This window comes from Asparagus officinalis, chromosome 4 (assembly GCF_001876935.1).
Source record: "Asparagus officinalis chromosome 4, Aspof.V1, whole genome shotgun sequence".
Classification (NCBI taxonomy): domain Eukaryota; kingdom Viridiplantae; phylum Streptophyta; class Magnoliopsida; order Asparagales; family Asparagaceae; genus Asparagus; species Asparagus officinalis.
The window spans coordinates 121034652-121048188 of record NC_033797.1 but is presented as its reverse complement, the minus strand read 5'-3'; the positions used below and the strand labels follow the sequence as shown (position 1 = coordinate 121048188).

General features: G+C 33.2%; 1 long non-coding RNA gene across 1 annotated transcript; it reads left to right on the top strand.

Annotated features, from left to right (window-relative positions):
• On the top strand, nucleotides 5632–11534 carry LOC109838048. The gene is made up of 2 exons (XR_002246552.1): nucleotides 5632–5833; nucleotides 11315–11534. It is a non-coding gene; the product is annotated as an uncharacterized LOC109838048 (long non-coding RNA).

Below are 13537 nucleotides of genomic sequence, written 5' to 3'. Positions count from 1 at the left end.
AGATGAAGAGCAATTTGAAGGTTTGCATTTCTTTTCTCTTTTATTTCTTTTTAGTAATTTCTTTATTATTGCTTATTAGTTAGATTTAAATTCATGCTTGTAGTGTAGATTTATTTTCTTGTCTTTTTATTTCTTTTTGCACTTTAATTTGTAGAGTAGATTTATTTTTCTTGCATTTAATTTCTGCAATTTATTTTGTAGTGTAGATTTTTATTTTCTTTGTAGTTAGATTTATTTCTTGTTCATAGTTTAGATTTTTCTTTTCTTTTTATTTTTGTAATTAGTTCCTTTTCTTCTTGCTTTTATTTCTTAAGATGTGAATTTAATTCTTGTAAGAATCTTAGAATTGTATGAAACTAGTCTAATTTCCTTTATATTGTATGAATTATTCTCTTGTACTTAAAATGTTCATGTTTAGGATAATCAATTAAAGAACTAATCGGTAGAAGAAGAATTTGATAATCTATGCTTTCCTTAAATGGTTTGATAGGTTATGCTTAAGAATTCTAGGATTATTATCATGTTGTTGTTCTTATCATGAATAGTAATTTTGACTTAGATGATAATTTGATAGGTTACACTTTTCTTAAATGGTTTGATAATCTATGCTTAATAAATCTAAGTTGAAATATGATGAAAAGAGAATAGTTTATATTTTGTAATTGAAATTGGTTAGTGGATTATATTCTAGATTTCTTACCTCTTTTGAATCCTCCATCTTGACTTTCTTAAATTTTCTTTTCATTCTTAGTTTTATTTCTTGATTTTATTCATTCTTCTTTCTTGCCTTGTGATTTCATTTATTCTTTGATTCTTTCTTTTCTAAAATTCAATTTATTATCTCTTGCACATAAATCAAAACAACCACTCATCACAAATAACACTTATTCTTTATTCCTAATTGTCACACACAAAACATAAGAACCATTTCTAATAATCTCTTAAAATCACCTTCCTCGTGGGATCGATATTTTTTATACTATAACTTGATAAATTGTGCACTTGCAATTTTAGTACATGTTTATGCCGCATCAGCGGAGATGCTTTCATTGCTTATGGCTTCAAAAACTAGAAAGACAAAACAGAGAGATTTCAAATTCATATTCGACCTCTAACAATGCTCATAAAGTAGCTTGGAGAAAATGTCTATCTTTAATGAATCTAAAGCAACACATTGAAGTTGTAATTGAAAATGAGAAAATCGTACAAAGGTATCAAAGCATGAGACCACGTCGAGAAAAACTATAAAGGATTGTTGCGCGAGCTTTGTGGTTTTTTGTTAATTTTTGTGGTGAAAATGAAAACAATCTTGTATGGATATGAATAAAATAGTGAAAAGTATTATGTGTTGATGTTTTTGTGACTATTATATAAATAAACTTTTTTAATTCCTAGAATTTATATTATTATATAAATTATTAGTTTTATGCATAATTGATTATGTACTCCTATGGGAAAACATTTTTGGATCTGTTCCTGACTTCAGTATTTTTGTCTAGAGAGCCAAAAATTTTCCCCATTTATTAAAAATGACTTTTTTTTGCCTATAAGCTCAAAGTTTTACTGTCATTTATTTTTAAACCTTTTGAACTCAAAATACTCTAGCCAAAGTTTTACTGCATTTTATTTTTAAACTCATGCATTTTACAAAAGATTTTTTGGCTAATAAACCCAAAGTTTTTTCCATAGCTATTTTAAACTCACCCACTTTCAATAAAATTGTTAGATAAAAAATACTCCATTGAATTTTTTTATGACACTTTGCATTTCACCAGTTTGGTATACATTGTATGTTGTTATAATTTGCTTTAAGCTGATATATTATTGTCCAAAGTGATTATATATGGTATATTTTTATATGCATAATTGATTATGTGCCATAGGAAAATTTTCTAGATTTGTTCCTGACTTCAGTGTTTTTGTCTAAAGACCCAAAATTTTCCCCATAATAAAAAATGTCTTTTTTTCCCTATAAGCTCAAATTTTACTCTCATTTATTTTTAAACTTTTTGAACTCAAAATACTCTACCCAAAGTTTTACTACATTTTATTTTTAAACTCATGCATTTTACAAAAGGTTTTTTGGCTAATAAACCTGAAGTTTTTTTTCCATAGATATTTTAAACTCACCCACTTTCAATAAAACTGTTAGATAAAAAATAGTCCTTTGAATTTTTTTATGACACTTTGCATTTCACCAGTTTGGTATACTTGTATGTTGTTATAATTTGCTTTAAGCTGACATATTATTGTCCAAAGTGATTATATATGGTATATTTTTAAACCAAATGGTTAAGTCAATAGTTTTTTAGCTTTTTTAATTAATATTACGATATCACAAACATTATATGTTGTTTTGCATGTATGATTATAGTTTCACCTCGTTTATTTTTTAACTCACACACTTCCAAATACAAGTTGTTAGCTTATAAACTCAAAGTTTTACCACCAATTTACTCTTGAATTATCACATTTCAAAAATCATTTTTATACCCAAAATACTTAATTGAATTATTTATAATTCAAATCCGTATTAAGTTGTCGGTGATTTACTATTTTTACTGTGATTTTGATATATTTTTGTTCGAAATTAATCGGCATGTAGTATAGTTTAAACAAAATTCTTAAGCTATTATTATTAAAAAAATTGTATTTTTATACTAATATTGTAGTAATACGTCATTCATTGATAATGGTCATTGCTTATCAGATGTTTTTGGTGAAATGTGTTTGAAGTTATGAAATGAAATGGTATTGTGTTTATGTTAAAATTTCTTGTTAGACTACATTTTTTTTGGTTGATGAGGGAAACTTTCTTACAATCGTACAGACCATGCATATCAAACCCTAAGGCGTGGCTAAGGCACATCCCCAATGCATGGTCTCTGGTATTCTAGGAAATTAAAATTTTGTTGGTGCTCTTCAGGAGAGTCAAGCTTGAGACATTGGAGTAGTTTGTTAGACTACATTGATATCATGATTTGTGTTACATCCATATGTTTTTCTTCAAAAAACATTATTGTGTGACCCTGTTGGCCTTCTTGATTTGATGATAATTTAACAAATAATTTACGACTAATATTGGTTTTAGTATTATGTTTTGTGTTGTTTAGTATACACAGGAAAATGAGCTACATTGATATTGAAGCTTATGCAAATCAAGTCAACCAATCAAGTTAAAGCTTCATAAGATTCATTCTTAGTATACTTAGTATAGGTTTGTATGTAAAGTGTGCTAATTTTTCAAGCTCAAATTTATACACACATTCTTTTGTGAAATTTCTCAAAACATAGGTATTTTAATGCAAAATACACTTTAATATACTTTGGACTATACAAACATTATAAATATATTTTATTAAGTCCATAAAAACATTATACAAGTTTTCAAAACTTGATTTGAGCAAAATATCAAAATTAACATGTTTTAATACACATGTATTTTAGTGTTTTTGTATATTTCTGAGTTTTCAGAAATGGTAAGTGCAAATTAAAAAATTCCCTTTCCAACATGTTCATTTTCATAATTATAAACTTTTCCCATAGGTTTATATATTTTAGAATTTATTTGCTATTTTTAAAACAGGTTTGAAATTCGTTTCCACTATTCATAACGGGCTAAAAACCTATTATCAGTCGGCTGATGGTCTCTATCAGTCGACTAAGGAAAACACCTAGCATTGTCAAAACTATCTATTTTTACGACTGATAATCTATCAGTCGACTGATGAGACATCAGTCGACTGATGAGGTCTTCAGTCGACCGATGAGCTACCAGTTTGCCTGTAATGGTTAGTTCATCAGTCAACTGATGAATAGTATCAGTCGACTGACGGCCCAACGGTTAGTTTTTCTAGCCTTTTGTATTTTTGTATTTTTGTCTTTTTACTGGGTTTTCTTGGTTTTTGGGCTTTGGTTTTTCATCCTATAAATACCCCTTACTATTTCACTTCTAAAATTAATCTAAGTGTGTTTTAACAAGAGTTTTAAAGGGTTTAAAAGTTTGTTTTTCAAGTTTTGGTGTTTGTTTACAAAGAGGAAGCTTACGTTATCAATTGAGAAATTCATCCTCAATCTTTCATCATCTACTCTTTGTGGTTATAGAGAAGTTTCCCTAACTCAATTATCTAGCATTTTATTCATGAATTTCATATCTATTTTATTGCTAGTTATTTTTGAGTTAGATTTTATTTATACTTATTTTATCACACACATCCCTATTTGAGCTTTTAGTATTTCATAATTATATATTGGGTTATGGGATTGTGATATTATGAGAGTGAGTTTACATTGAGTTCTCATATATTGTAGAGAACAAATCTTGTATTTGAGCCTTATTGTGAGTTACACATTGTATTGCACTTGTACATCGAAAGTAGTGGTTGGTTAGAGACGGGGTCGATTCCAAAAGGAGTAGTGTCGATTGTAAAGCCTAGAGAGAGGTTGTAAATCAGAGCACTTGAGGAAGAGGACACGAGCTAGGCCAACACTTAGAGGGTGTAGAGTGTGTTTACTTTGTGTGTGTTGTAACGTTTGTCGGTGAGCGTTGAAAACCGATTGTGAACGTTTTGGGTAAACGTCGAAAACCCATCTTGATAGTAGATTCTCCCCGGGAGTGGGGAGCGGAGACGTAGGTTGGAAGGACCGAACTCCGTGATCATGTTATTATGTTTGGATTGCTCTTTGTGTCTACTATTTGTTTATATTGTTTCTTGTTTATATTTACCATTTGCATATATATCCTTGCTTTAATTCAATCGAATATCTATCTTGCTAGGATATATTTATTAATAAGTTTTAATTAGCATAAAATTAGAATTAAATTAGCATTGACCCAATTCACCCTCCCTCTAGGGTGCTAACAGACACCCCCCCATCAAATTTTTTTTTTCCACGTTAAGGTAAATATACGGCTAAATAACACTTAAATGCCACAACCTTTCCCTATTTTGTCACATATACGCTATAAAGCTATTTTTCGGTATATAAATATCATAAGTTATTTAAAACTGACATTTGCTATTTTCGATCATGTAAGCGTGAATTTTTTATACCAGCATGTTAATTTTACAACTTTCTAAACATTAATATTTGTTAAATTTATCATTAAATGCATCACAACGTTATTTAAAAAAGAATTAAGATAAGTTTTAAAAAGATTTTTTTGTAGATTTAATAACAAATATAACAATAATTAATAGTTTAAAAAACTCTAAAAATTAGCATGCAAGTATCATATTCGGATGAAAACTTTCACATTTCTATGATCGAGTACACTAACGTGCTAAATTTTTAGGAACATATGCTATCTTTCACCACAAAAATTAAGTCAAGATATATAATTGTCAATATAGAAAAACTTTATAATATTTAAGTGACATTCAGGCCTAGTTAAAAAACGGGTGCACAAGAGGTCTACTACGTACGACGTCGAGGGACGAGTCATTACTCATGCCCACAAGTCAAGACGGGCATCAAAGTGAAGTTCAGATTTATTTGCAAGTTTGCCCTTCACATTCCTATGACGCACACCGTTGGATCTAATGGACGGTATAGATTGAAGTGGGGAAATGTGAACGATTATACTCTAGGGCTTTAAATCTCCGCCGCTGCGCGCAGCTTCAACTCATTTCTCATCTATCATATCATCCAAAATTCTCTGTTCTCTACAATCTCACAAAGAACTAAATCATATTCTAGATTATTAATGAGAATTTGGCATGCAATTAGGGAGGATGGCTCTGTTCTTCTCCGCTACACTCTTGATGATGGATGATGTCGATGGTGATGAAATCAAGTTCTCGGATTGGGAGGTTTTGGAAATAATAAAAAGGTGATTTTTTCTTTGTTATTCTAAGATTGTTCAGATTCCAGAATATCAATTCATTATAAGGGATATGATATTATTTTTATTTGCATCTATTTATTGTTAGAATAGTATATACTGCCACCATAATAATCTGTGGTTAATTTCCCGTTATTATAGCATGTTTATGACTTTGGTTGATGGATTCACATGTTCTCTTTTCCGTATTACTAGTTTCGAATTTTTTCCGTGGACGAACAAAGGGTGGTGACTCAAAGGAAAGAACACAAGTTTATGTCAAATCATTAGTTTCGAGGGTCTACACAATTTATAATTTACACATAAATGTGCAGAAACCGATTAGTTAATCAATGTGAATCGAGATGGATGTTTGGTTGCTTTATTCATTAGTTATTTGAAAATTTGGTAATTGTTCAGGGCAGAAAAATACCCATCGATTGTTTACTATTGAAAAGATTTTTGAATGTGTTCAAGTCTGTTTTAACTTGTCCTCAAACTTCTGCATTGAGTTTTTCACATTGTTTTGTGATTTTTACCATAACAATTATGTTGACCGTCTTCGAATATTTTATCCAAATTCAAGTGAAAATTCTCAAAAATAAAATAAAATGGAAGCTAACATATAATTTATTAATATGGGTTTCTCTCTTTTAACCCAAAATTTTGCCCCCACCTATTTAAAATCCACCCACTTTTCCAAACATCAATGCACCCAATATATCTCATCCCACTTATTTTTAAACCTAACATGTATAATACCCTCATTCTTTATACTGTATTTACCCAATAAATTAAAAATTCCTAAACTACCCTTCATCCTCAAATATAACCGGTCTCTTCCTCTCTCTCTCTCTCTCTCATCCATTTCACTTTCCCAAATAGAGCGATCACTGCATAGTCCTAAGAGCGATTCTTAAAACCCCCAAACCGATCTCAAAATTCTTGAAAATAATTATCCTTAATCTCTCTAGTTTGCATAAATGCACCCTCTCGCTCTTAGTTTGGCATCACGTCTCTCTCACTCTTATTTTGGTGCATCACGGTGAGGTAATTTCAACATTCTGGCGAAGGAGAAAAGATCACTGTCGCAGAGAAATCATTAGGTAAATTTGGCAGTTAATAAATAATTTTTCTGATTTATAAAGGAACTGAGCCTCGGTTAGGAGATTCACTAGTAAATAGTTTTGATTTGTTTTAGTTAGGTTTTCCTTTTTCTCCTTTTTGTCTTATAATCTTTTAGTAAAAAAAAAACTATAACTCTTATTTTTCTTTTAGAAAAAATTATAAAAAAAGAATTTGTTTTGGTGTATGCGAACTTGGGTTAGGGATAATACAAATCGTTTAATTCGTTTTGAACCAATTGAGGAAATGGCTAATCAACTTGTTCTCCAAGATATGTGTTATCCAACTAGGAATGCAATCCCTTCTTGCATTAAGCTCTCTGAAGCAAATGGAACTAATTTTGAGCTTAGACCGCATTATATAATCATGCTTCCAAAATTCTTAAGAAATGAAACTGAAGATGCTTATATATTTATTTTCGAGTTTGAGTAAATGTGTCTTATGATTAAAATTAGAGAACTATCTGAAGATGCGATCATACTCTGATTTATTCTATTTGCTCTGAAGGACAATCCCAAAAAATGGTTGTATAGCTTACTCACAAATTCTATCTCAACTTGGGATGAATATGTCACCGTTTTCTAAAGAAAATTTTTCCTATCCACAAAACGGTTAAGCTAAGAAACAACATCATGAACTTTAAAATTATCCCGGGAGAGCCATTTTTAAAGTATTTTGACAGATTGAAAGACCTTATCTAATGTTTTCACCATGGTTTCGAAAAATGACGATTATGCCAAATAATCTATGAAAGATTGGATTATTCTTCAAAAACTTCCTTAGAATCGATGTGCCAAGGGGATGTCATTAAAAAGAATGCCGACGAAGCTTGGGAATTTTTAGAGAGTCTATCCGAGAAAACCATGCAGTGGGAACACTATGATAACAGAGTAGCATCAGTTCCCCAACCTAAATCTAGTGGTCTTTCCGTAGAGTCAAACATTGCCTCAGAAGCAAAGATGTGGACAATTCTGCAAAAGTTAGAAGTCATAGAAATTAAGGAACGAGCTCCAGCTCAAATCAATCAAATTTCTATCTCAGGTTGTCACAACTGTCTTTCTTCTACCTATGTTTTAGAGGAATGTCCTCTTCAAGGAAACACCCAATCATTAGAATAGATGAACACTGCATTCTAGCGTCCTAGAAATGATCTAATTTCTCTAACTTACAATCCGGGTTGGGGAAATCACCCCAATTTTGCATGGAATTAAGGAAATCCCTCCGAAAATTAAAATTTCATTGCCGCTTCAAACTAGCAATTTCGTAGAGGAAACACTGTTCCATTCAATGCACCAAACAATTTTCAACAATCTAATCTACCTTTTCCAAATCAACTTTGTAATGATCGTAAAATTTAATACTAGTTAAAATAAATTTTTTAGTATTTTAAAATATTTAATTATTATTTCTAGAAGAGTATTTGTCTTTTTTTCTCGGCCTTCTAGAATTTTCTATGAATTAAAAGTCCAAATTTTATATTTATTTAAATGATTTTAATATTTATAAATTTATTTTGTGCGGTAAAAATTTCTGGAATTAATATGTTGTGTTATCGGTACTATTACGTATTATTTTAAATAATACGTTGTATTATTGTTACTATTACGTATTATTCGTGTATTATGATTTACGTATTATTGTATAATTTGTTGTATTATTTCTACTATTGCATATGATCTGTCATATTAGCATAACTGGTACGTTTTATCGCGTAGATAATTATTCCATAATTATTTGTTTTTTTTAAATAAGTAATTATATATTTTATTAATTATTCTCGTTTAATTGTACAATTTATAATATTATTTCTTCAGTTGCGTATTAGAGGTTGTATTATTACAACTGGTATGTTTTTTTGTACATAATTATACCGTTATTAGTTTAATTTTTAAGTACCGTAATTATTTATTTTAATTATTTTTCATTTAATTATACCAAACCCTCACTAATATTATATATATATATATTTATATATATATACTATATAACCATCGTCACCAAAAACCCTACCCTACTTCAAACCAGCCGTCTCTCTTACATTTTTCCTCTCGTTCTCTCTCTTCTCGTCCCAGCTCCCACATCCCCTTTCGCCCTTCGCTCAAACTCGTGTGTGTGTGGTGTGTGTATATATATATATATATATATATATCATTATATATATATATATATAATATATATATATATATATGTTTTATATATTCATATATATATTAACCCCCTGTCACTAAAACTACTATGTCTTCATAAACCGCCGCCTGCTCTCATCTCCTTCAGTTCTTTCTCTTCTCGCCCAGCTCCGCACACACCTGTCGCCCCCTGCAAACTCCAGCACATCTCCTCGCGCGACCGCTCTCCAAGCTCAAAGTCGCCGCCGCACCTACCTCAGCGCCCAACCATACACGTCGGCTGCTGCGCACGTCAGCACAAACCGCTGCCTCCCAGCCAGCTCCGACGCCTTGAGCTCGCGCCTCGTGAGCCGCCCTCAGCGCGCCGATCCGCCTCGCCTCCCTCAAATTCCTCCCTTCTTCCTTTCTCCGAGTCTCCCTCCAGCTCCGCCTCCGCTTCCTCGCCCCCTCTCAAACCACTCTTCTCTAAGATAACCAGCCCTCTTTTCAGTCGCAGCCCGCCTGCAACGCCACTAACACCAACCTCCCATCCCGCATCCCGAGCCTTCCCCCCTCCCCCACCGTTTCCCCCCGCTGTCCACTTTTCCCCGTCTGCACTCTCCTCCTCGACCGACAGCCCTCACTGCGCTCCCTGCCACCTCCTCGTCGGTCGCTCGTGTACCCGACCCGCTACGCCGCACTACCCCCGTCGGCCCGGATAGCCCCTCGCCGGAGTTTCTTCCGACGACGTGCTCCTACGCGTCCGATCCGACCCATGCCATTGACGTCGACTTGTTCGACGCACCGAGGCAAGATCTCGCCTCTCCTTATTGTCGTTTCAATATTTATATATTATATGTGTAAATTAGTTTGTATTATAATTAATTGCGTGAGTTGTTTGGTGAGTAATATTGATTTAAATCATAGATATGTGATAAATTGTATTTTCGGAATAGTTATAATAAATTAAAAGAATTTATTTTGATAACAGAATTATTTTAAAGAATTTATAATATTTTTAAAAGAATTTATTTTGAGGAAAAAGAATTGTTTTAGAATAATAATTTGAAATGACAAGTTAGGTGTTTAAATTAGAATTTACGAAATATTATCGAAAAAGAAATAAATTAAAGGTAATTTATAAAATAGGAAAATATTACTATTCATGTAGAAAAGAATTAACAAATATATATATTACATAAATATATTATTTAAATTAGTTATAATGAGAAAAAATTTTAAAGAATAATTTTGGAAAAATGATATTTATTAATTAAGAATGTATAACTGATAGTCGTAGAGGGCGGCATTTCATGTGCAAAACAACATTAGTTTCTAGTTTTCTTTTTACCGCATTATTATATAAGAGGATATTTAATTACGGTTAGCTTACATGAGAAGTTTAGACACCTAGTAGTAAGTTATCAATGAAACCTATTTATGTGTGCATTCATACTGTGGTAGGCTGTTCATGTATTCCATGTTTTAATGTAGTGTTTATTCATGCTTTACAAACTTGTGTAATCATGTTCGACATGCCATGTTATTATTGTATAGAATTAGTGTTATTATTATCTCCTTGTTGTGATTGAGAACCTTAATAGTTCATGACTTAGTGACTTCGTGCGTCATGAACAGACCTAGTAACATGTGTGGGTGTGTTGACTGAATTTAGGTGGTAAACCAGAGTTTTAACAGGGATTATGATCGTTGAAAAACGAAGAGAGTTGGGATGGGAAAGTCTTGGTTCGCATGATCGAATGTGATTGTTGACTTAACTTCCATGCTCTCACCAGTGACCTGTTTCGTCTTGGGGTTGGTTTGTTGGACCAAGTGACATGTTTCGCCACTTGGGTCCGTGACCTGTTTCGTCACCTGAGCTTTGCCCGAGTCCGGATCAGGCCGATATCGGATTGTGTGTAGTCCTCTAGCCGCCTGTTTCGTGGGATTGGATGCGCGTAGGGGATGGTGAATAGTCAATCTTCGGTGATGCAAACTTGGATCTATTTGAGAGGTGGACCGGTGAGTTTTAGGATGATTAGTATTCGACCCGGTTACTGTATGAATATGGATGTATGTTATCATGTTTAGTATAGGATTACATTTTGACTTAGTAGAATTCTAGTTGTATGTACCATTGTCTTCCTATTATTGTTATTACTGTCATAGCATGGGTTGTTCGACCGCTTCATTTTCTATGTGGGATCTTGCCGTGTGCCATGCACGCTGACGTACACCTGTTTTCTCTGGTGTGCGTCAGATTTATGGGACGAACAGATCTAGTTCGATAATGTAGCAGAGCCGGTGTATGCCCAACCGGAGTGTCTTTCCGATGGAGTGGAAGAACAAACTGAAGCGTAGTGGTTTTCTTCTGTAGTAGTTGTGGAATATTAGAACTCTTTTATAGTATTTCTTTAGTTTGATGATGTATTTAGTTATTTTATCAGTATTTCCTTTTGTTATGGACTGCATTTTTATTCCTAGTTGGACCGTTTTGTAATAAGGGTATGTTTGACCCATATTTTTTTATGTCTGGGATGATCTACTGTTGATATGTCTATTTCCTATTTTGGGTTGTTATTATATTCCTGCTATTGTGATCGGGGACCTATGACTGATATTCTTTTGCTTGACGCTTAGCGTATTAGATTGAGAAGAAAAGAAAAAAATTAGTGTATATTTCTCCTCAATCTAATACGTCGCGGGCTTGTTCACGTTCCGATTCCCGGGTATTTTGGGAAGCGGGGCGTGACAGGTTTTAGTAGTGGCCCATGCAGGTCCCGGTCCCGGTCCCGAGTCCTCACCAGTAAGAATATAGTGGACAATTTAGATGCATATCATATTTCATCTGTAAGACTACAATTAAGTTCTTATACTATTATCTTAATAACTACGTTTCAGTTCCTATTTTCTTATTATATTGTTTTGATTTTAACATTAGTTTTTCTTTTGATCCTTGTTTTCTTTCAGAACCATGGTGGGTACACGTAGCTATAGTAACTCGTCTGGTAGCAGCGCCCTGCCACCCAAAGTGGACCCGAACCAACTTCTGGTGATGATTCAGGTTTTCAAGTTGCCAATCTGTCCACATCATCCTCTGCTGATGGTAGTTTGACCATTACCTCATCAGTTAAAAATGTTGCAATAACCTTTTCTGCCAACGAACTTGCGGGGATTCTTGAAATCCCAACAGGTGACGTTGATCTCATGCCTATTGAGCTTAGTGATCCTGCTGTCAACCAACTAATGTTTAAACCCGGATTCTCTTATCCTATGAACAACAATTCACTTAATCCAATTGCTAAACTCATTGCTAGAATTGTTGCTCAAAACTTGATTCCTAAGACTGGTAGTTTTGATCACTTTGTTTCTGATAAGATTAATGCTGTTTATGTCATTTTTGCCAAAATCAAAGTAGATTGGGCAACTATCTTTGTCAATAACATGGCATCAAAGCATACCAAGTTTCTACCTTTTGGCTCCTTTCTCACCCTCATCTTTCAACACTTCAATGTTGACCTCACAAATGAACCCAAGATTGAATCTAAGAGAGATTTCTTTGATAAAGTTTCCCTTTCTAGAATGCAGATGTCCATTGACTCCACTCCTTCATCATCTTCTTGCTCCCGTTCTAGAGCCTCTACCTCTTCCACTTCTGATATTTGTGACCGTCTGGATCGCCTTGAGACTCAGTACTCAAGTGTTCAGAAGCAAGTCTCATCTATTCAGAGGGATGTTAGGACTATTCTTTCCTATCAGCGTCAGTCTCTCGGGATTCCGGATCCCTCTTCTACCTTACTCTGAGGAGGGCTCTGCTGAAGGATCAGGATCTTCTGATGGCAATGGTGATGGTGGTGATGATGACGGTGATGATGATGAGTGATCTTGCTGTTTATTGGAGTTGTTTTATGTGATTTCTATGTTGATGGTATTGTTTCATTTTGAGTTAGAAAACTTGACATTTATGTTTTTAGTTTGAGTGTAATAACTCTATATCAGTATGGTTTTATGTGACTTTTCATGTATGATTTGCTATCTTGTGGACGAATCTATGTTTATGCAAAACTATGTTGTTTCTAATGCTTATGTGATGTTTTGTGACTTATTGTGTTTAGTTTATTTCTTCTATGAATCAATGCATGGTTGAAACAACATTCATGTCTTGGTGTGTGAAAATAAGTTGCTTATCATGAGTTCTTTGTACTGTTTATGATTGTTTAGTTTGCTTAGCTCCTTTACATACTCTTTAGTGTCATTTATTCTATTTGACAGGGGGAGCTTTTGGCATATATTACTTTATTTTTATATCTCTGCGCTCATAAGCAGGGGGAGCATTGCCCCTATTTTTCAATTTTTTCCTTTTTGATGTTGTCAAAGGGGGAGAAAAATCCACATATAGCTCATATACTTATTCCATATATGGTTTATGGAATCATTCATGAATGGTTTATCTATGGTTGGCTTATATGTGGGTTATCTGTTT